We start from the raw sequence: 21,743 nt of genomic DNA, 5'->3' as shown, positions 1-21,743 counted from the left end.
CTCCGCGGCATGTGGGATCTTTCCGGACCGGGGCGCGAACCCGTGTCCCCTGCATCGGCAGGCGGACTCTAACCACTGCGCCACCAGGGAAGCCCTAATTTTTGGTTTTGCTGGTAGAGGATGAAATATACTTTTATTCCTCCTATTTATTTTTAGTTGCACCTCAGCATTCAAGCATGCAATTTTCTGAAGTTTTGTCCTTATGGTCGAAATGGGAATTCTCCTATGGTGTTCAAATTATCTCTTACATTGACTCTTGATTTACTAATTAGCTTTTAGGCACAAAGAGAGGATTAAAAAGCTGCAGAGATAAACTGCTCCAGAATAATGTATACAACACACAAGCAAGAAAATACATCAATCCCATTCACAGAGAGCATGTGCCTAAGGTATGTGAAGTTCTCTACCTAGCAAACATCAGGAAATGATACCAACAGCTGTTGGACTGACATGTTGTGATCTGGCTACTTACTGTATATCACCCTGGCTTCAGAGGTAGTGAAATGTGTCACATCATCAGATATTTAAAGGCACAAAATTGTTTTCAGCTCAGTTACAAATTTAGGTAGGAGATATCCTATCTGGTATGAAAGTAGTTAGCAGACAGACCTTGTGGTTTGCTGACTACCTGAATTAAATTGGAGACCCTCTGAATATTTTTACCTGCCACTCTGCTGAGATAAGAGCTTGACAGTCAACTCAAGGGAATGACTGGGCTGGGAGAAAACTCACAAACACATATGAAGCATTGTCCTTTAAGCTCAATGTGGACCAAGATCGTGGTGGCCCTTTCCTTAAACAATGAGGAACAAATTGAGGTACCTTACCTGAAGTGGCCAGGTGGCATCGTCATTGAGTGCCACTTGAAATGGAAGGATAATCTCTTCTCTTATGTTGCCATTCATGAGCATGCATGACTTATCTAACAACCAGGGACTTGTTTCTTTCAGTTCAAAGTTAGTATTTCCAAATTTGAGTCCGTGAACCTCTTTCTCTCATGTCCTACCTTTTCACAATAAAGAAAGCTAAATCTAAGGCAGGGGGAAATATTCCACTTCAGTAGTAATCAAAGAAATCCAGGGACTTCCCTGGTGGTGCAGTGGTTAAGAATCTGCCTGCCAGTGCAGGGGACAAGGGTTTGAGCCCTGGTCTGGGAAGATCCCACATGCCATGGAGCAACTAAGCCCATGCGCCACAACTACTGAACCCGCATGCTACAACTACTGAAGCCTGCATACCTAGAGCCCGTGCTCTGCAACAAGAGAAGCCACCGCATTGAGAAGCCCCTGCACCGCAACAACGAGTAGCCCCCGCTCTCAGCAACTAGAGAAATCCTGCACGCAGAAACAAAGACCCAACGCAGCCAAAAAATAAATAAATAAAAGAAATCCAAATAAAAATGAGACTCCACGTTTTGGCCTATCAGATTGGCAAAGGCTTAAAAACACTATATAATGTTCATTGTTGGTCAAAGTGTACAGTCATATACTAGAATGGGAGGGTAACAATGTAAAATGTCAACAATCTTTATAAAGGGGAATTTGGCATACCAAAGCCTTAAGATATGCATATCTTTGATCAGAAAATATATCTTCTAAGGTATATTTTGGATATAATTGAGGATATGAGAAAAGATTTAGTGACCAATATATTAATTGCAGTGTGGTTTATAACACAGAAAAATTTGAAATGACTGAAATATTTAACAATTGGATATTGGTTGAACTATGGTACAATCATATAAAGAAATAATCTATAGTCATTTAAAACAATGTTGAAAAGATTATCGATGAAGAAAGATGTTCACCGTATCATGAACATCTTGTTAAAAAAGCAGATTAAAGATTAGCATGCTTGGTATATTCCAACTTTGTTATGGAAAGTATATATATACACGGGTGTGCATAAAGACAGGCCTGGAACTATGTACTAAAAAATTAACCCCACTATTTCTGGGTGGTGAAATTTAAGATAGTTTAAAACTTTTTCTAATTATCTGCATTTTCAAAGTTTTTGTAATTTATATATATATTTACATTAGTGAAGCACAACAGCTACTTCTAATTTAAATAAATCAATATGAATATGCATGGAGAAGCTAAGTCATCCATGAGCCTGACAATGATAGCAAGTCAAGGAGCCTGTGCATCTATGATGGAGACTGTGTGTTGCCTACTCCAATATCCACTTCACCCCTTTCCCTTAGTTTTAGGACCCCAATTTTTAGCTGGGCACACTGCTGAAATAAAAGACTACCTTTCCCAGCTTCCCTGGCAGGTCAAGACTAGATTCAGACCATTGAGATGTAAGTGGAAAACCCATGTGGGACTTGAAGAACTTTCACTAAAGGGCATGGGTTTACTTTATTTCCCCCTTTTCCCTTCTCACATGGATGTTGCAGCTGCCACACGAGTCCACGATATGGAAGCCACATGCAGAGGATGGCAGAGGAGAAAGATAGCCATAGGTTGCTTGTGACAGATGGAGACCCCATGTCAGCTCTGGACTGATGGCCTTCACAGTACTTCATATTATAGAAACATAAATTTCTATATCCTTTAAACCACTGTTATTTTGGGATTTTCAGGTTTTTGTAGCCACGCCCAGGCCTGACTAATATACAGACTAATTGTGTTTGTCGTTGTTGCTAACTGATTTCGGAAGGGCTTCTAAGGATTAGTTGTCCAGAAAAAGAAAAGATATGGAGCATCATAAAAACGATACTTTCAGGGACTTCCCTGGTGGTCCAGTGGTTAGGACTCTGGCTTCCACTACAGGGGCCGCAGTTCGATCCCTGGTCCGGTAACTAAGATCCCGCAAGCTGCGCCGTGCGGCCAAAAAACCAAAAAAACAAAACAAAAAACACCCATACTTTCATATGTATCTACACTAGCATGTTGAATTTCTTGAATTTCTAGATGACTCTCTCATTAGTTGATTTTTTTTTTTTTTTTTTTTTTTTTTGGTGCAGCAGATGAGCCCATCTAGACATGATCCCAAATGTTGATACAGCCAATTTGGAGGCAATAGCCACCAAATATAATTCTTAATTACATAAAAGTTAAACATTAAATGGATGTTAATTATGATGAAAATAGTGACATTTTTACACCAGTGCAAATGTGGCTTATTAAAGTACAGAGGCTTTTAATAAATACATTTAGAAAAAAAAGAGCCTACTGCTAAAGGGAAGTTTGTCATCTGGGATGTATTGTTAAAGGAATCTTTACCAAATGAATATTTCTGTGAACTAACTTATGACTTTGAGAGAAAAACTGTATTGACCTCTGAGACAATCAATACATGGATTCTTTAGCATTAAGTCTCAATGCTACAAAAATTAGGAGGAACAGTATAATTTGTACAGTGAATGGACAGAATAATCTATTACTCTCTTTTGGGGACATGCAACTTATTTTCCCAGATTTCATCATTATGTGGCTAATTTAGAGAGCAGTGTTATTGGGTGCTTCGAGGATTTAAACCTTGATGATGCTGAAAAGTTTCTTTTGTTAGCACTGCTTCTATAAAAACACTCAGGCATTTCGAAACGATTTTTGAAATGGTCTGACAGTACAGGCAATTAAAAAACACAAAGTTAATTCCTTCCATCCCCCAACTGTAAGACATTAGAAATGAAAAGTGGCCTGAGTTAAAAAAAAAAAAAAAAAAAAAAAAGGTTTTAGAGAGACATCCTCTTTTTCTTTCTTTCCTTTTTCTCTTTATCAGTGCAAATGTTCATGTTTTCATCTCTGCAGGATTCTTTCCTCACTGCATTCCACAAGCCCAGAGAAACTCGCTGGAACTCATACAAAACCTTCTCCTGCTACCATATTAGGAATCAAAATGTGTAGCAGAAACCAACTGCCAAGTCAAGATAATCAACAGGGAATGTCTGTGCCTTCAAGCCAAATGAGTGCAGAAAAATGATCAAGGCAGCAAAATAAATAATAAAACTGAGGACTGGCTTTAGATTATGGTCTTGTTATATCCCACTCACTAATAAAGCTGTGCTGGAAATTTCTGTACCTCTTGGCCATTCAGGTACCAGAGTCAAGTTCGGTCTAATTTTACTGTGGATATAATTCACTCTAGGTCACAAGTGGAGCAAAGTGAAATAATATATCTCTGCCTTATTAACTACATCAAAAATTGTGGTTTGCATGCCTCCTAAATCTTCTACCTTAATACCAAACGGATTCTGCAATACTTGAAAATTTAGATTTTTCTTTTTCCAACTTTTGGAAAGGGTCTATAAGTATATGGAAGTTACCAGAAAACTTTCTGGCTATTGTTTTCACTCCAGGTGAAACTGGTTATATTTTCCTAATTTATATGCAGCACTTGATCCATCATGTACTTGACTGGAAATAAATTTTAAAATAATACATGTGACAAATTAAGAGATACTTCAAACCACAACACAGTGGTTCTGGAGTCCTAGCAAGGGACAGGATGGGGATTATATAGTGAGGGCTGAGCCATTATCTAGTGAATTAGACTATTGTGGAACTAACTGCCTGCTTTATTAAGACAGTAATGCTTACACCTGAGAATGTAATGCTGGCATGATGAGAAATTTGACCTTGCAGCCACATTTCAGAAGTTTTAAAGGAGGCAGGGGTAAGAAAAGAGGAGATCAGAGGACAGAAGTTCTCATAAATCAATACAACAGATGACAGGAGCCTGGGTGAGAGCATAATTGTCGACTCAGGATGAAGCAAAGAATTTAGAGCTATTACAATGTAATTTGTGTGCCGTAGCTCTCTGGGAATTTATAATTATCAGAGAAATAACAGACCCATGGTCACACAGCTTCTGGCCATATAACCTGGATGAAAAAAAAATAATAACAAAGGAAAAAAAAGTGGTCTAGGACATTTGGAGGTGCAGGGACAAGCCAACAAAAATGCCTTCCTCGTATGTTTATAGCACGTCATAGTTTACAAGGTTTTCCTGGATCTTATCGTATTTGACACTTTGTGAAGTCTGCGAGGAGGACCCCCTTACCCCCTTAAGCCACATGAGGTCACAGGTTGAATCAATTCTGCTAAATAACTTGCTCAAAGTCACCTTAAGATTGTGCACTAGATCTCAAATCCTTTCCAAACTTCCACTGATGCCAATCTAATTAGGAGCATCTGTGCTTTCTGGGGCTCCGCCCTTCCTTTGTGGTGAGAATTAGTAGCAGCGCCCCACCTTGCTCATTTGGTTGTTCAGCATTCCATTTGAGCAATCTTTCGCCCTTCAGTAGCTGTGGAGTCCACAGCTTGGCTTTGGTGAGCAAAACTATGCCCTGAATTGACAGACAGGAAATACCCTTTGTTAGGAGGACTGGAGAACGATGCCCAGATACCTTGGCCACTACTGCCATCTCCTGTTCAGAGTGGCTCACCCAGAACTGCCTTTACACGCGTTTGCCGTAAGTTCAAGTGTCATACCCAGGCCAAACTGATTCCAGGTGAGAGTCAGGAATATTCCCCTATGCATTTGAGCATCCCTGGCAACCTGTTCTGGAAGCAGCATCTTTTGGTGGCCAGTGTTAGAAGGTAGTGTGAACAGGATTAAGGAAGTGAAGACTGTTGTTTGCAGGAAGAGGGAACTGGAAAGAAGAGGTCTCTGTGAGGTGGAGACGTGGCCAAAGATGGAGGAAAAGAAGACGGCAAGGTGCATCTACTCTGAGTGTCCTGCATGAACCACCACTCTGAAACAGAAACCTCTGTGCAGGCCATGTGCAAGAGAATCAAAGGAACATAGAAAATCGGATCCTCTTCTGATTTCAAGAGGGGTCATCAAAGAAGCCTCAGATGAAGCTGACTTTTCCAGATAAAAAGTTATGCGTATCCTTGTTGTATTATATATCTCACCATCCACCAAGGCTTGGAAATAACTCACAGGTGAATTCAACCTTTTTGCTCCTGATGCTGTAGATTCCTTTTTTTGTTTGTTTGTTTAAATTTATTTATTTTTATTTATTTATGTTTTGGCTGCGTCGGGTCTTCGTTGCTGCACGCGGGCTTCCTCTAGTTGCGGCGAGCGGGAGCTGTTATTGGTTGCGGTGCGCAGGCTTCTCATTGCGGTGGCCTCTCGTTGCGGGGCACGGGCTCTAGGCGCGCGAGCTTCAGTAGTTGTGGCTCGCGGGCTCTAGAGCGCAGGCTCAGTACTTGCGGTGCACGGGCTTAGTTGCTCCGCGGCATGTGGTACCTTCCCGGACCAGGGCTCTAACACGTGTCCTCCGCATTGGCAGGCGGATTCCTAACCACTGCACCACCAGGGAAGCCCCAGTAGTGCAGATTCTTAAAGGGCCTGGTGAGAGGCATGGCCAAATACACTTACTATCCAGTGTATTTGCAGAGGCTGATGTTCTGAGGGTGAAGAGGATATTTTGGGGCCAAGTGTAGCATAATCTAAATTTGATTCTTGCTCAAAAGTGACCACTTAGTTCTATTTCTAGTTTTTCATTTTTAGGAGGGAGAGTAGAATGAATTTTATGAAAATCAACCATTCTAATTTAGTCTGCCATTCATGGGAATTGCATTAGGTAACGGGAGGCCTCCAGCCAGACAGACAGCTAGCTATTAGACTGCTCTCGTACTTGATAAATTAGCTTTATCGGGTCCCTACAGCTTTGCTTTCACCTTGTGAAATCTGTACTCAGAGTCCAAGTCCCTTTGCAGTGTGGTTATCATGCTTATCCCTGGAGCTCTGGCTTCAGTTCCAATTTATAAGAGTAGAATGGATTCCAAGGCCCTTTTATAAAATATGACTCAGCTTCATATTTAAAGAAAAGACAGATTAAACACTATCGACAGCCACATTGGTTGGAAAATTTCTCAGGTGGCGTTGTTATAATCAAGAAACTTCTAAGCTAGTTGTTCTCAAACTGTAGCCTTCGTTGGGATCACCTGGAGGGCTTTGTTAAAAACAAATTGCTGAGCCCCACTCACAGATGTAGTCGATCTTGGGTGAGGTCTGAGAATTCGCCTTTCTAACAACTTCTAGGTGTTGTTGATGCTGGGCCTGGGAGCACGGGTGGAGAATCACACACGTTTATTCTTTTTTTTTTTTGCCAACCTCTCTCCACCTCTTTCCTTCTTAATCTCTAGATCATAATTATACTCGTTCAGGCCTGTTATGGGCTGAATCACGTCCCCCCAGTTCGTATATCGAAGACAACCCCCAGTAGGACCCCAGAATGTGACTGTATTTGGGGATGGGGTCTTTAAATAGGGAACTAGGATAAGATGAGGTCATCGGGGTGGGACTACATCCAATTGAAGACCATCATAGAAAAAGGCTGAGCTCTCCTAGGGAAGGGGGAAGTCTGCCCGCAGACTGCCGTCGGGTTTCCGAGCGGTAACATCAACCCTGCCCTGGTTCTCCAGCCTGCTGCCTACCATCCCGACCTCAGCAACTTCGTGAGTCAGTTCCTTGAATTTTCTCTTCCTGTTCAGACACACATATCCATCTTCTTGGTTCTGCTCCTCTGGAGAACCTTAATACAAGGTTTCATTCCCATTCAAGTTCTGCTTGAAGTCTGAGGGTAAATTTTTTCTTATGAGTATTTTCCAGTAAATGTAAAGCACTGGGAAAATGGAAAACTTACTGGCTTTTCTCACACATACCTATCACCTAATGTCTGACCGTCTCTTCAGATGTATTGAATATTTACGGTGTGTGGGGGCTGCTGTTTGCTCAAGAAGAGACCCCAACAGGCTTTCCATCACGGAGACCATGCTCTGAGTTGCTTTTTTAATTGTCTTGTTTGTGGTCAATGTTATAACAAAACTATCTCCCAAGTCTGTGACTGTTCATCTGGACTGTGGTTTAACTAGAAGAGCTAGTTCAGGCCCTTAATATGAGGGACGAGTGGCGTGGAATTTCCCTGGAGTATCCGGAATGCTTTACAAACGTGTCGGTATGTGTGGATGTGGTGTCTTATTATCTTCTTTTTGACTTTTCCCTAAGTCCTGCCTCACACACTGAGGATTTAATGAGCTTTCACAGAGATCTCTATATCAAAAGAGCCCTTGCAGAGCCATAAGCTTTACTGAGCTTGCTCTTATCTTTTGTTTCGTTCTTTTCCCCCCGCCTCCGGCATCAATGCGATTGAACCTAGGGGGCTATTTAGGTTTGCAGCACGGAGGAGACACCTGTGAAAAATCTGCCTTTTGAGGCTGGGCTGCCTTGTTTTCAGTTTGCTTCATGAACAGAAACTAGAGCTCTCAGAATGGCTCAATCCTAGATAACCACAGTGAAAAAGACTTAATCAAACCTGAAACCCAGGTTTTATCTCCCACAGCTGGAAACCTTGACCTTGTGTTGGGACTGGAAGGGAAAATCACACATGTTGAAATGGCAGCACCTACTGGTCAAGTGTGATATGGCAGCTCGAGAGAAGCGGCTGAGCTTCAGGCAAGCCGGGAGCTAGTCCCAGGGCGTTTGTCCGTAGCCTTGCGGAAACTTTCCGCCGGAGGAATTCTTATTATCTGAGCTTGTGAGGGGTGGAGTGTAGATTGACCCAAGCTGGAGGGTCAACGCCAGTGTCAGAAGGTTCTGTGAAGCCCCCCACCGTTCTGAAAGTGCCACAGTACTCGTTCGGCAAACAGTGCTATGAGTATTTACCAGTCCACCTTCTCTATCTTCTTAAAAAGTTCACAATTTAATTATTTTTAATGGCTTGCTTTCATGTGGTAATCTCCTATTGAGCAACAAAATAAAATTGAAGAGTAAAATTCTCTTTACAGAAATCTGCTAGCCAACAAAAGTTCTCAGAAAAGACATTATTCCAGAGTGGAAGAAGTGACCAACCTGGATTTTGTCTCGGGCTATATCATCAAGGGGTTTATATCACTAGCTTCCTGAATGCCAAGTGAAAGCGTAATGGGAATTTTATGGCGTGTTCTTGATGTGTGGTATATATGAAAGCTGATGATTGACTGCTAGTTAATAGAGTTCACTCAAATTAACCATCAGTGTTACATTTGCCCATGTTTGACTTCTTGAAGCATTTTGATATAGCATAATAACAATAAAAAATAGATTAGCCAGGCGGCGTTAGGTCCACCTCCCAGATGGGGGTCACAGACACAGGAAACTGAAAAGGTTTATGGAAGGTCACATTGTTTGTTAGAGCTGGCACCCAGATGACATGTCCCTAACGGCTGCTATGGTGCTTCTCAAACTTGATGGGATGATGGCTTGCATCCATAGATTATTGTGCTCTTGTCTAAGGCAGCGGTTCCCAACCTTTCTGGCGTGGGACCGGTTTCGCGGAAGACGATTTTTCCATAGACCAGGGTGGGGGAGGGGATGGTTCGGGCGGGGGGTAGGTAATGGGAACGACGGGGAGCCGCAGATGAAGCTTCCCTCGCTTGCCCGCCACTCAGCTCCTCCTGTGCGGCCCGGTTCCTAACAGGCCACGGTCTGGTATCGGTCTGCGGCCCGGGGGTTGGGGACCCCTGGTCTAAAGGAGCGAATGAAAATATAAGGAAGATATTTGTTCCACTTTTGGATTAGAGGTTTAGTTCTTCTAGGTTCGCACATGGACTTCATGGAAACCAAATACACTAGGGCATCCTACGGATACGTGGCAATGGCACAGACAGCGAGTTAGGAAAGGTGAACAGAGTTAACACCTGCCTTTCGGCAATGTGCCCTTGGTCTAAAACTTGGTATCAGGCATTAGGCGGTTGCATCTGTTGTGTTCCATCGGATGGTATGGTTACCTGTAGATAAGTTGTTCAGACAGAGGTGATGAAAATGGCCATAAGGTTCTAGAGCTCTGATTTCTGGCCCTCTACCTTCCTGCAATCAATCTACCCCCTTTGTGTTTCTTTGCTTTCTGAAGAACTGAAAACCCCGCCTAGCCATCTTCATTCTCCTACTTTCTGCCTAGTACACTCTGTACAAAGTAGAGTTGATAAGGAGATTAATGCGATGACATGAGGGCCCAGAAGTTCTAGAAGGATGGAAAGGAAACTCGTTTTGCAGACAGTAGGAAAGAAGGCCTCCCGTGTGCTGGGTGTCATGCTTACTTCTATACACATTATCATTTCTTTTAAGACATCAACAATAGTCGGGAGAAGGAGGTGTTTATGTTGTGATGGAGAAATCATGGCTCAAATGGATATCTTGCCTCAGGTCCCTGTACCTACTTCTCTCTCTGACATCACACTGTGTTGGTAAACATTACGGATAGTCAGGCATAGGGGAATCAGAGTAGAGTGAGAGTTTGAAGTCCATGGAGGGTATGACTAGTGTCTTCAATATTTGAAGTAGTGAGGCCCAAGAATACGAGAGAAGGTTGGGGGACTAGGTATGTTCTACTCATCTTGGCTTTAGAGAGAAATGTACTTGGATAAACTGTTTGCTTTCATTCAGGTCATTGTGGTTTGTCCAGCAGAGCATTTTGCTTTTCTGCATTTTTAACCGGACCTCCAGATGATTCTGAATTACGCCAAAGTTTGAGAGCCACTTCTTTACTCTGTAATATCTACTATGTGGGAATTTTAGTCTTTCCTCATCTAGACATGAAAAGGTGCCTTTAGAAACCGGCAGCAATCATCAAATGTACTTGATAAGACTTAATCTGCTTTCTCTCCTAATAAGTAATAGAAGATGAGATACATGTAATACTAGGAACCGTCTAGTTATTATAAATAAAGCCATTGAAGGTTTTATTTTTTTCCTTTTTGGCAACTTATTTGAACACTTTAATTCTAGAGAAAATATTATTTCTAAATAGAACATCACATCTGAATTTTTACTTTATCTTTTATCATATTTTCTTTGAAATTATCTCCTGAAGACAATGAAATTTTAAAAGGCCAAAAAATTATTCAAATGACCACAGATCACTTGTTAAAATGTCCTATGACAATATTCATTTAAAGATAACAATATCAAAAACCCTTCTAAAACTTAAAGACCAAAGAAAGAATCAATATTCCTTCCCATTTCTGCCCTATCCCAATTCCCTAAGAAAAGAAATATCTTTGAAATTATAGGATTTTAAGATTGCAGGATTTCAAAGGAGACCACGCATGGCAGTACTGGACTGTGTATTAATGTTGCAGAAATTAAGTAGGCAGAAATACAGAGAAGAGTTTCTGAAATTACATGCTTTAATCTGCATGTTGAGCTAGACAGTGATTTGGAGTAGAGGTCTGGAGAGAGACCAACTAGAAGGGCTGTGACAGAAATATTAAGGGAATCGTGAAACAGAAAAAATGGTCTTCCTAGCTTCCAATATCAAGTTCTCCCTTCTAGTCAAACTTCATTGTTTATAAAACATGCCCTTTTCTTTTTGAAATACTAATTTAGGTGGGTTCTCCCACAAAACTTTCCTCATCCATAAATCCTATTTGCAAGTGTTTTGATACACGTTTGTTATTATTTTTTTTTTGCGGTACGCGGGCCTCCCACTGTGTGGCCTCTCCCGTTGCGGAGCACAGGCTTCGGACGCGCAGGCTCAGCGGCCACGGCTCACGGGCCCAGCCGCTCCGCGGCATGTGGGATCCTCCCGGACCGGGGCACGAACCCGCGTCCCCTGCATCGTCAGGCGGACTCTCAACCACTGCGCCACCAGGGAAGCCCCATGTTTGTTATTGATGAAACTTTATACATGTTGATTTATAATATACATTAACATTGATTCAATCATATTTTAAAATCTATTCTCAGCTTCTGGAGTAGAGGGACTGTATTGTATTAAATGTGTTTTGTTCAGTGGATATTTACTGACTTCCTATTGCATATTTTGCACCATAATAAGGCATTAAGATGCATATGACCTGATCTCTGTCATCAGGAAAATTAAGTTGGCTGACAATACAAAGCCAGGATAAGTTAAGAGGTAAGTTAAGAATTGAACACAGTAGTGCCAGGGATTTTTTTTTTTTAAGACAGTACTTGCTGAAAAGCCACATCAGTTATTAAATACAAGGTGGTGATTGCCATGCACTCAGAGCATAGTCCTTAGTATTCTATCCACCTAAAGTGTGAAATTCCTTCAATAGCATTTGAACAGATCTCCCCTGGTAGTTGAGAGGAGCTCAGCCTCTGTTGTAGCAAGGGCCCTCCTACCCCCATGTTCTCTTTTTCTGTGGATCAGACCGACCTTGCATACTGATCGCTTTCTGAGATGTAATAAATGACAAATGCAATATAATTGATAGTAACAGGAAAGTACTTCGTATTTAGAAATTAATTCAGTTAGGTCAACTTTCAGCTTTAAACAGCAATTCAGAATCTAATGTTTGTTGCATTAACATAACCTCATCCACCTCAACAATTTTCTGAGACGCACAAACTTGAGATTTCAATTCTATGTAGTAACACAGAATTTACAGTTGCTAGTGGAAAATATTGTGCAAGCTTTTCCTAGATTGGAAGCTGTTGGGATTAGAATGTCACATATACTTATAAAAAGGAACCATCCTGATATTTCTCTATTAATTGTATCCCCCCACCCGGCCACATTTTTAAGACTTGTAGTATGGTGTTTCTGATCTAAAAGAATGATGAAGAAAAATCATTACTTGAGACAGTTAGAGGATCAGTTAGAATCTTCCCAGTACCAAGCCACCATCATCTTAGTGTAATGAGGATGCTGCCCACAGTTTTGACCCCCTCCGCAGACCCTCTTCTAGAGGGTAAGCAGAACAACATTCCAACGTGCAGGCAGATCTCCTCATTGTTTTTTTTTTTTTTTTTTTTTTCCCACTGAAAACCCTTTTATGGCTAGCTCCCCAGTGCAACTGAATGCAAGCGAATACCTTCCCAAGGCTTCTAAACTCCTGCAAGAGCTGGCTCCTGCCTGTCTCTCAGACCGAATTCCCTACACATTCTCAATGGTGTGCCAAGATCCAGCCACACCAGCCTCTTAGATATTCCTCAAACACACAACATTTCTTCCCATCTCAGGAGCTTGGCATTTTTCCTGTTGCTTGAAAAACTTTCTTCCAGATTTTCAAATGTCTCTGTTCACCAGAGCTGTCAACCCTCCACATTCACCCTCTACATTATTCTGTTGGTCTTCTTCCTAGCTCTTACCGGTACCCCAAATTATCTTACTCTTTTTTTTGGTTTTGTTTAATTGTTATTATCTCTCCCTACTAGAATATAAGTCCTTAAGGGTGAAGATCATGTTAACTTTTCTATTCTGGGTATCTATATGATAGTGCCTGGCACTACATAAATGCTCAGTAAGTATTTGACAGACTGTCTGAAAAAAAATCAGCCTTTAACCAAGCGACACAAAGTATTGATATTTTAGCTACGATTTTCTCCATTTAATCTGTGATTATGTCCCATAGCCTGGATATATATGAATTTATAGAACTTCTATTCCTTGAGCTCTATCCCTTTATTCTCAGTCAGAAAAAGAATTTAATCTGGTTTTGTATTAGATCAGTATCGACTGGGGAAACTTAAAAAAAAAAAATCGTTGCTTCCTGGGACCTTCAGCCGACTGTTCCTCTTGGGATAGAGCCTGGGCATCTATATTTTAAAAATCTAAGGTGATTCTGTACTGAGAGGATTGAGAAAGACTGGAATACTATTCAACTTAATATTTAGATATTTAATTTTTACTTTAAATATGCTATAGGGCTTCCCTGGTGGTGCAGTGGTTGAGAATCCTCCTGCCGATGCAGGGGACACGGGTTCGTGCCCCGGTCCGGGAAGATCCCACATGCCGCGGAGTGGCTGGGCCCGTGAGCCATGGCGCAACGGGAGAGGCCCCAACAGTGAGAGGACCGCGTACCGAAAAAAAAAAAAAAAAAAAAAAAAATGCTACAAAATTATCAAATATATTCTCCTAGCATGTATTCAAGTGAAAAAGTATCAGTGTAGGGCAGAAACCACAGCAACCAACCTTCCTGTGCTAGGGTAATCTAGCCATCAGTATAAAGATCCTTTACTGTTACCTGGAAATCTGTTAGCATACTATTTGGACCCTATAAAGTGTTAAACATAATAAATACCTCAGTTTCTAAAGTATTAAAATATTTGGTTTAGAAATGATTATAAATAACTTCATATCTGAACATTAACCTGTTAAAAATTATATTCCTAGATATAGTAACCAATTTAGTGTACAAACTATTATTCAGTATTTTGCAGCCATAATGTAATAAAAATTGTCAATGGTTGACTTGTGGACTATAACAGTAAGTCTCCCTGAATTTATTACTAAGGATTAATTTAGGAAAATCTGGATACTTGTTTTCTTTACCAAGTGTGGTATGGTAACAAAAACTTTAAGTTTATTATAAGGTATTTTATTTTTGATATGCTATGCATCAACTTAAATTGTTTTTCTCCCCCTTGGTATGCTTCCTGTACTTTTTCTCCTTTCATTATACTCTGAGTAAAGTGTATACTATATATAGACTAGGAGAAGAAATTTCTTTACTCCATGAATCAAAGATTACTACTGAAGTCTATAATAAATGTGGCACTCTCTACTTTAATTAAACTAAACAACTAAATCATTTAGAGGAATTTTTGATCGATGTCTTCTCTATAACCAGTCTTCTTCTCTACATCTTTTTTCTTTTCTCTCATCTGACAGATGTGTTCAATGCCAATTATGTATTTGGTCCTTTAAAATCATCTTGGCATTAAGAAGTGATATAAAAAACTGAGTGGTGTGTAAGTAGTTTTAAAACATTTGGGTTATCATGAGATTAATCTATTTAATCTTAATTCTACTGATAATTTTGGAGGTAATTTTATGTAGACAGGCAGTCCATCTAATGACTAAATACACTCAATAGCAAAACGACTCTTTTGTGTAGATATGTCATTGGTAAGATAAAATTTATGGTCCAGATGTTTTAGCATTTGAGTAAGAGGGAAAACATCTGGTTTTTTGAAATGATGCAGTAGAAATCTGTTTTGATGAATTCCAGTTAGGTATTAGTTTATTGATGTGGGCTGAAACAAGTTTTCTTTAACATAAGCCAAATAGATTAATTCCTATCCTAATAGTCAAGCATCTTTAAATGTATTAATTCTGAAACGTGTTAACCTCTTGAGAGGAGATGTGACAATAAAGGGTGGGTTATGTGTCAGCAACTTCTGATTGGTATTGATCTTTATGAGTTCAAATGGGTTCATATTTGGATACTGAATCATCCTGCAGACTGTTTTATATGCTGTCATTGCAATCTGTCTTTAACCTGTGTAGGCAATTGATAAACACTGATAAATCTTACTTACTGTGTGAGTTTCTTCCTGTAATTTTCTAGTTGCATTTTTACTCTTTTCAGTCTTTTTTCTCCTCAGTAAAAGCAATATTATTTCCATTTTGACAGCTGCCTTGGTGCTATCCCAAATCATTTCATATCTGCGGGTCCATTGCAACTCACGTTAATACCTAGCTATATACCCCTAGCATTTACCAGTTGGTTATCACCCAGCTATCTGGGCTACATCAACAGTTTATGTATCTGTCTGATTTTAAATAATACATGTGACCAGATGTAAAGCATGAGAGCAGATTGCAGCCAAATAATACATCACCTCTCCAATGCAGTCCCTGTTATAGCTTTCAGGTTAGTCAGAAAGAAGGTATACATGGAAATGGCAGCTGTTTCTGGTTCTCTCTCTCCCAGAATGACAGAATAGAGAGATGTTAGGGTTTGGCAGAGGGGTAAATATCAGGGGATGTGGTCAGTCTTTGTTCCTTCCCCAAAGGGCAGAGGAAATCGGAGAGGGATGGGGTAGGGGAGGATGGAGGCTGATAGAGAAGTCTAAAGGAGTGCTTTCAGGATTGTCTATCCAGACAGGGTCAGAGTAGATATACTTGGATTTCTTTAACTAGAGAGACTAAAGTGAATCATCTCCTTATTTTATGTACATCATACATATATATGTATATATACATATACATATGTCTTTTAAAATTTTGCATCAGCTTACATTGGTTTATCTCTCTTGATATTCTTTCTCTACTCTTTGTTCTTCATACTCCAAGTAAATTGTATGTCACAGATGGGGTCAAGTGGGGAGTAAAGAATTATTCTCCATCTTCTGTCCTCATTTGCTGTAAACCTGTGAATATTCTCACTTATGTATCAGCAGTAAGCATTATTTGCTATGTCCTTAAAATCTTTGTACAGCTGATAGCTTTACTATAAATTATGAACTCTCTATCATTATTTTTCCTATTACGTGTCGTTTTCCCACAATGGTGAAAGTTGATGAGGTTTTTGTAGGTATAAGAGGAAACAAGGATTTCTTTTAGAAAACGGTTTGTAACTACTAGTTTTTCAAATTGTTGTCCACAAGTGTATTCCCATGGAAACTTGCCTATTTTGGGTTTTTCAAACATTTTAAAAAGATTGAAAACGTGGCGGCCATGGAGATAGTCTCACGAAACTATCTAAACTGTTCCTTCTTTGGAGAAACAATGATTAATAGTCTGTTGTCACGTCTCGTGTGTCCACTCATTCTTCAAAGAGCGTTATTTCTGTGGTGACACATGCTGTTCACGTTGTGTGGACGTGGCACATTGGGAGAAGAATTTACACTGTATACAAATTGCAGAGCTTTCAACAGTGTATTGATATTTGCCATATAGCTTACGAAATTGCTGTATTGATGGCCTTATTTTTAGTTGGTCCATTGTCTCCCAAACCTCGCATGAAGGTTTGCACTCCTTGGTATTTTAAAATTCCCTGACTTCTGGTCACAACAAATCAGCCATCCTGAATAAAAATAAATCCATTTATTTCTTTCTCTCATTTTCCTAAGTGGTGTAATCATGTGTAATTCTTACTGTCTACTCAAAACTGTTGGGGGATCAGCTAAAGATTCTATTTCAGTGGTTACATAAGATAATGTCTTTTCTTTGCTCTTGGCAACATCTTTTCCACATTCAGAAAATAATGAAAATGGGCCATGTTAGCTCTTGGCCATCTTACTAATACATCCATTGGAGTTAATGACCTATGGACTGTGTCATTCTTTATTAAAGTAGGTTTTTGCACTCTTGGGGGCTTTTCAAAATTTTTGAGCACTGTGATTCTGGCATCCCCAGATATACACATTTTAGAACTGGGAAGGAATTTTCAAACCTTCTTTTACTGTTTGTTTCCAAAAACCACTTTCGTCCTTTGTTTCGTGTTGTATGTTTTTAAGCTAGTGTTTCTCAAAGGGTGATTCTTCAGGACTTTGCATTAGAATAGCCAGGAGTTGTTATATGCAGATACCTGATTCCCTATCCCAGAGATGCTGAGTTAGGGCACCTGCATTTTTTTTTTTTTTAAATAAATTAATTTTGTTTAATTATTTATTTTTGGCTGCGTTGGGTCTTCGTTGCAGCACGCGGGCTTTCTCTAGTTGTGGCATGTGGTGGGGGGGCTACTTTTTGTTGTGGTGCGCAGGCTTTTTGTTGCTGTGGCTTCTCTTGTTGCGGAGCATGGGCTTTTAGCACATGGGCTTCAGTAGTTGTGGCACCTGGGCTCAGTAGTTGTGGCTCACGGGCTCTAGAGCGCAGGCTCAGTAGTTGTGGCGCACGGGCTTAGTTGCTCCGTGGCATGTGGGCTCTTCCCGGAGCAGGGCTCGAACCCGTGTTCCCTGCGTTGGCAGGCGGATTCTTTTTTTTTTTTTTTGGTATGCGAGCCTCTCACTGTTGTGGCCTCTTCCGTTGCGGAGCACAGGCTCCGGACGCGCAGGCTCAGCGGCCATGGCTCACGGGCCCCGCCGCTCCGCGGCATGTGGGATCCTCCCGGACCGGGGCACGAACCTGTGTCCCCTGCATCGGCAGGCGGACTCCCAACCATTGCGCCACCAGGGAAGCCCAGGGCACCTGCATTTTTAACAAGTGTCCCCGGAGATTCTAATGCCCTCTGCTGATGGAATACAACTGTTTAACCTCTGGGCCTGGTGACTGTGACTGATCTTGAAAGTAACGACTATCGCCTTGCTCCTGGTGACATAATTTGCACTGGGTGGCTAGGGTGAGGCATATGAAAGACTGAATTCAACCTATAGAACTTGGCAGTCAAGCTAAATATCCTTGGATACTTCCAGAGTTACATTTAAAATTGTGTCCTATGACACGTGCTAGAGGTGGGAGTTGAATCTCTTCAACCATTAAGATAGGGTGGCAGCATTTTATGGTGAGATAGCAAAGGAAACCTGAATATAAACATAAAGCTAGGGTGCAGGATAGAATGATTAAGGAGCCAGACAAACTTGACGTCTAGCTCCGCCTCTGTAATCGTGGGCAGTTACTTAAGCTCTTCAAGTTTCAGCTTCCTCATCTGTGAATTGATGATTAGAGTACTTACCTCACAGGGTTGCTGTGAGGGTTAGACAGGTTTTTCTCTGTAACGCTTAGCACAGTGCCCGATTCATATCAAAGCACTTAGCGAATGGCAGTATCTTAGATTACTTAAGTTCACTAAAAATCACTAAAAATGTTCTTCGTATTCATCGGCTGTCTAACTTAATTTAGGGCTTTCTAGATCTGTCAGAGGACACGTTACTGGGAAGAGTATAGATATGTTGTACTACTGAGAATTTTTACAATGGGATGTCGATTCAGTGTCTTTATACAAAAACTGTGGTTGACATTGTGTTGCCGAAAGTTGTGATTAGTAAGATTTTCTATAATCTAATAAATGTGCCTTGAGTCAGAGAACTGATTTCCACATTTTTATTACTTGGCAGGGTGTGCAAATGTGAATGGAAATGACGATTACGCAATTCTGTGGCAAGTAGAGTCATGGAGAATAATGGACAAGTAGGATAAATCTACTGACCAAGCTTATTTTTCTAAACACAGGATAGCCAAGTTTCAAGTATTGTGAATACATATCCTTAATAGCATTCAAAAATGAGTTCCTTTGGAGTTTGTTAAATGGCAAGATTTAGGTATGTCACAGGCTCAGCAAAAGAGGACTGAAATCGTGAACATCATCTCCTTTGTATAATTTTTATAATATATTTAGTGCTGGAAATTGGGATTTGAAGTACGCATTTCTTAAGTTTTTCCATGAATAGAATATGGATACCCTTCTTAAAAATTTCTACCCCTGCAAAAATGTATATAGTTTCAAGCGTCTAATCCTTCCCCTGAAATCAGTGTTCCTTATTTATTTAAAGAAGCAAGACAAAGTACTGATGTGTATACGTTGAAGAGAAAAAAAGACACAGGTAAAGGAAAGTGTTGAAAGATGGTGACCGAGGAACTGGAAAAATGTTACAAGTGCACTGCAGATATTTTCTGACCCCACTCCATCTGTAGTCCCCCTACAGCTATATGCACATGTGTTTAAGTATTTGTACAACGTAGAAGAAAAAGTGTGCACAGGATGTAGAGGCTCTTTTGTTTTAATGTAACAAAATGACATTAAGTGTTCATGAGAATTCAATGGTGAGATGTCAAAGATTTTTGGATTAAATATATCACCTAAAAATGCTCATATTACAAAAATCAACTTCCCAAGAAAAGGGTTAAAATATGTCCACTTAATTGCATGTATTGGTCAAACCATTCGAATTCCAGTAGTTACTTGGATATTAAGCATGAAGAGTCTGGATCTATACATAATTAGATATTGCAGATATTATAGAAATTTCCAAGACCATCTAACAGGCATTTTAGCCTCTCTCCTAGCAACTATTATTTGGGCATTTCTTAAGACTGTATTGACATTACAAACAACCTTTAAAATAAGTTCGCTCGTAATTGGCATCCCCAATAGAATGAACATAAAAAGAAACATTTGTGCATCATCCTCAATCAAATGCACATAGAAAAATAATAGAATAACACAACAGTGATTAAGGTTGGTTAGAAATATTCCAAAAATGTCTGCACAGCTGACATGGCTTCGTATTTGAAATCATTTCTCTCTTGTTTTTACTCTTTATAGTAACTTCATTTGATAGGCCAGCTTCCTAAACTTTATTTAACTAAGAAAAGTAATAGAATCATTGATTTTAAAAATGGAAGCAACCTTAGATGTCAAACAGTTTAATTTTTTTTTTTTCATTTGAGAAATTGATGCCTGGACAAGTTGTGTGACTTGCCCATGCCTATGGTTTGAATTGTGGTATAATTGTGACTAGAACTCGGTTTAGTGCTTTTTCCACTGAGCTTAGGTAGAAAAAAGAGGCAGATGTTAACTAGTGAATTACCACTAATTCCCAGCGGCTTCTCTGGGCCGCTGCTGTCTCTTCAAACAAAAGCATATAATGTGCAAAAATATTCCTTTTATAAAGGATACTAGTTAGATAAAATATTCAAAGGTTATAAGATGGGTAAGAGGGTGCAGATAGCAGAAGTGCTGAAAATGGAGATAAGATAAATACAGTTTATCTCAGTTTAAGATACCAACCATGATTGTCATTTCTACTAATACCTATGTCTCCCATCACACATTCACTTCCTTTATCCCCTACAGGCAGGTGACCAGGCAAACATCTTTATGTCAACTGCATTCAGAATGACTTTATAAAATGTTGCAATAGGTTATTCTTCCAATAGACTGTTTTTCACATATGTGAGGTTAATGTTGGGAGAGAAATCAAGAAGAATGAGAACAAGGTAGAACTACAGAAACATTGACCATGAACAAGACAGCAGGGGAAGAGAGGGAGGAAGGGGATGGAGAAGCTGAAGCAAGTGTGAGGATATTGCGGGGGTACCCACAGACCCAGGGTTCATGAGACTGGACACGGATGCCTAGAAGCTACTAACTTCAGGGAAGGGCACTGAGAATTTTTGTAAATCATTATTAGGTTTCAGAGATTAAGATCATAATAGATATTTAAAGACTCAAACACTAGGGAATTTCAGGAATGCAGAGTAGTAATTAATATTTTCAACAAAAGTACAATGGGTAGGAAGATAGTCCATGCAATAGAAAGCAAATAAAAAGGGGAGAAAAAAGCCCCAAAGACATATTTGGGGGAAAGTGTGGCTACTTCCAAAGGGATCTTAAATTTGTGAACCTTTTTTGGTTAGAAATTTATTATTTTCAAATATATATTTATATTATATATTTATATTTGAGATATATATATATATTTGGTTTGTCAAGAATCAACCAATTCTCTGAAGAGGGATGTGGTACCTTTCTTTGGGAATGGTTTCAAGCAATGTTATCTAATAGCAAGGTAATGGACTGGACAACCCTGACAGGTTAACTAAAGGCCCAGGATATGCCAGTGTTGATTTAAAGTAGCAGTTCTCACAGCACAAGAATAGTATCAGAGACCGTGGCAATGACATTCACCTGCCCTACCTTAATCTTGGGCTAGCCTGAGTTTTCATAACAAAGTTTGTTTTCCTTTTGACTGCAGGTTTTTTCCAGCTTGGTTCATTTAATGATAGACCAGTCTATCCAGTGAACTGAAAAGAGCAGGAAAAGCAGCAGTCTTTGGAGAGTTACGAATCATCACGTATGCTCTCACCTAAGACACCAGCGGCACATGCTATTCATGGCTTTATTTCGTTCATTTGTTATGCTCACATACAACACATTTTTCTGAATTAAAAAACAGGTAATTGAATTAATACCCACAGTTGATGGATGCTCCCCTCGAATTGGTAACCTTAGCCTAAAACACTAATTTATTCTAAAACCCATAATTGCCTGCATATGTAATTTTGCCCTGACACCATTTTGAATTGTAAATCCTGGCATTCTGCCACCAGTAATTTTGGTATCGTGACTTTAATTTTACTTGTGGGTGACATTTGAGGGGGGGATGGGCAT

General features: G+C 40.0%; 1 protein-coding gene and 1 long non-coding RNA gene across 4 annotated transcripts in view; one reads left to right on the top strand and one right to left on the bottom strand.

Moving 5' to 3' along the window:
- Positions 1-21,743, bottom strand: part of SYT1 (synaptotagmin 1) — a 564,805-nt gene that overhangs the window by 38,885 nt on the left and 504,177 nt on the right. The window lies entirely within an intron of this gene.
- LOC114486414 (uncharacterized) overlaps positions 5,253-21,743 on the top strand; it is a 336,818-nt gene continuing 320,327 nt past the window's right edge. For both annotated transcript variants that reach the window (XR_008617545.1, XR_003680068.2), the window contains exon 1: positions 5,253-5,897. This is a non-coding gene — a long non-coding RNA (uncharacterized lncRNA). The remainder of the gene's footprint in view (positions 5,898-21,743) is intronic.

Source organism: Physeter macrocephalus, chromosome 6, assembly GCF_002837175.3.
Source record: "Physeter macrocephalus isolate SW-GA chromosome 6, ASM283717v5, whole genome shotgun sequence".
NCBI lineage: Eukaryota > Metazoa > Chordata > Mammalia > Artiodactyla > Physeteridae > Physeter > Physeter macrocephalus.
This window is presented reverse-complemented; position numbering and strand designations above follow the sequence as displayed.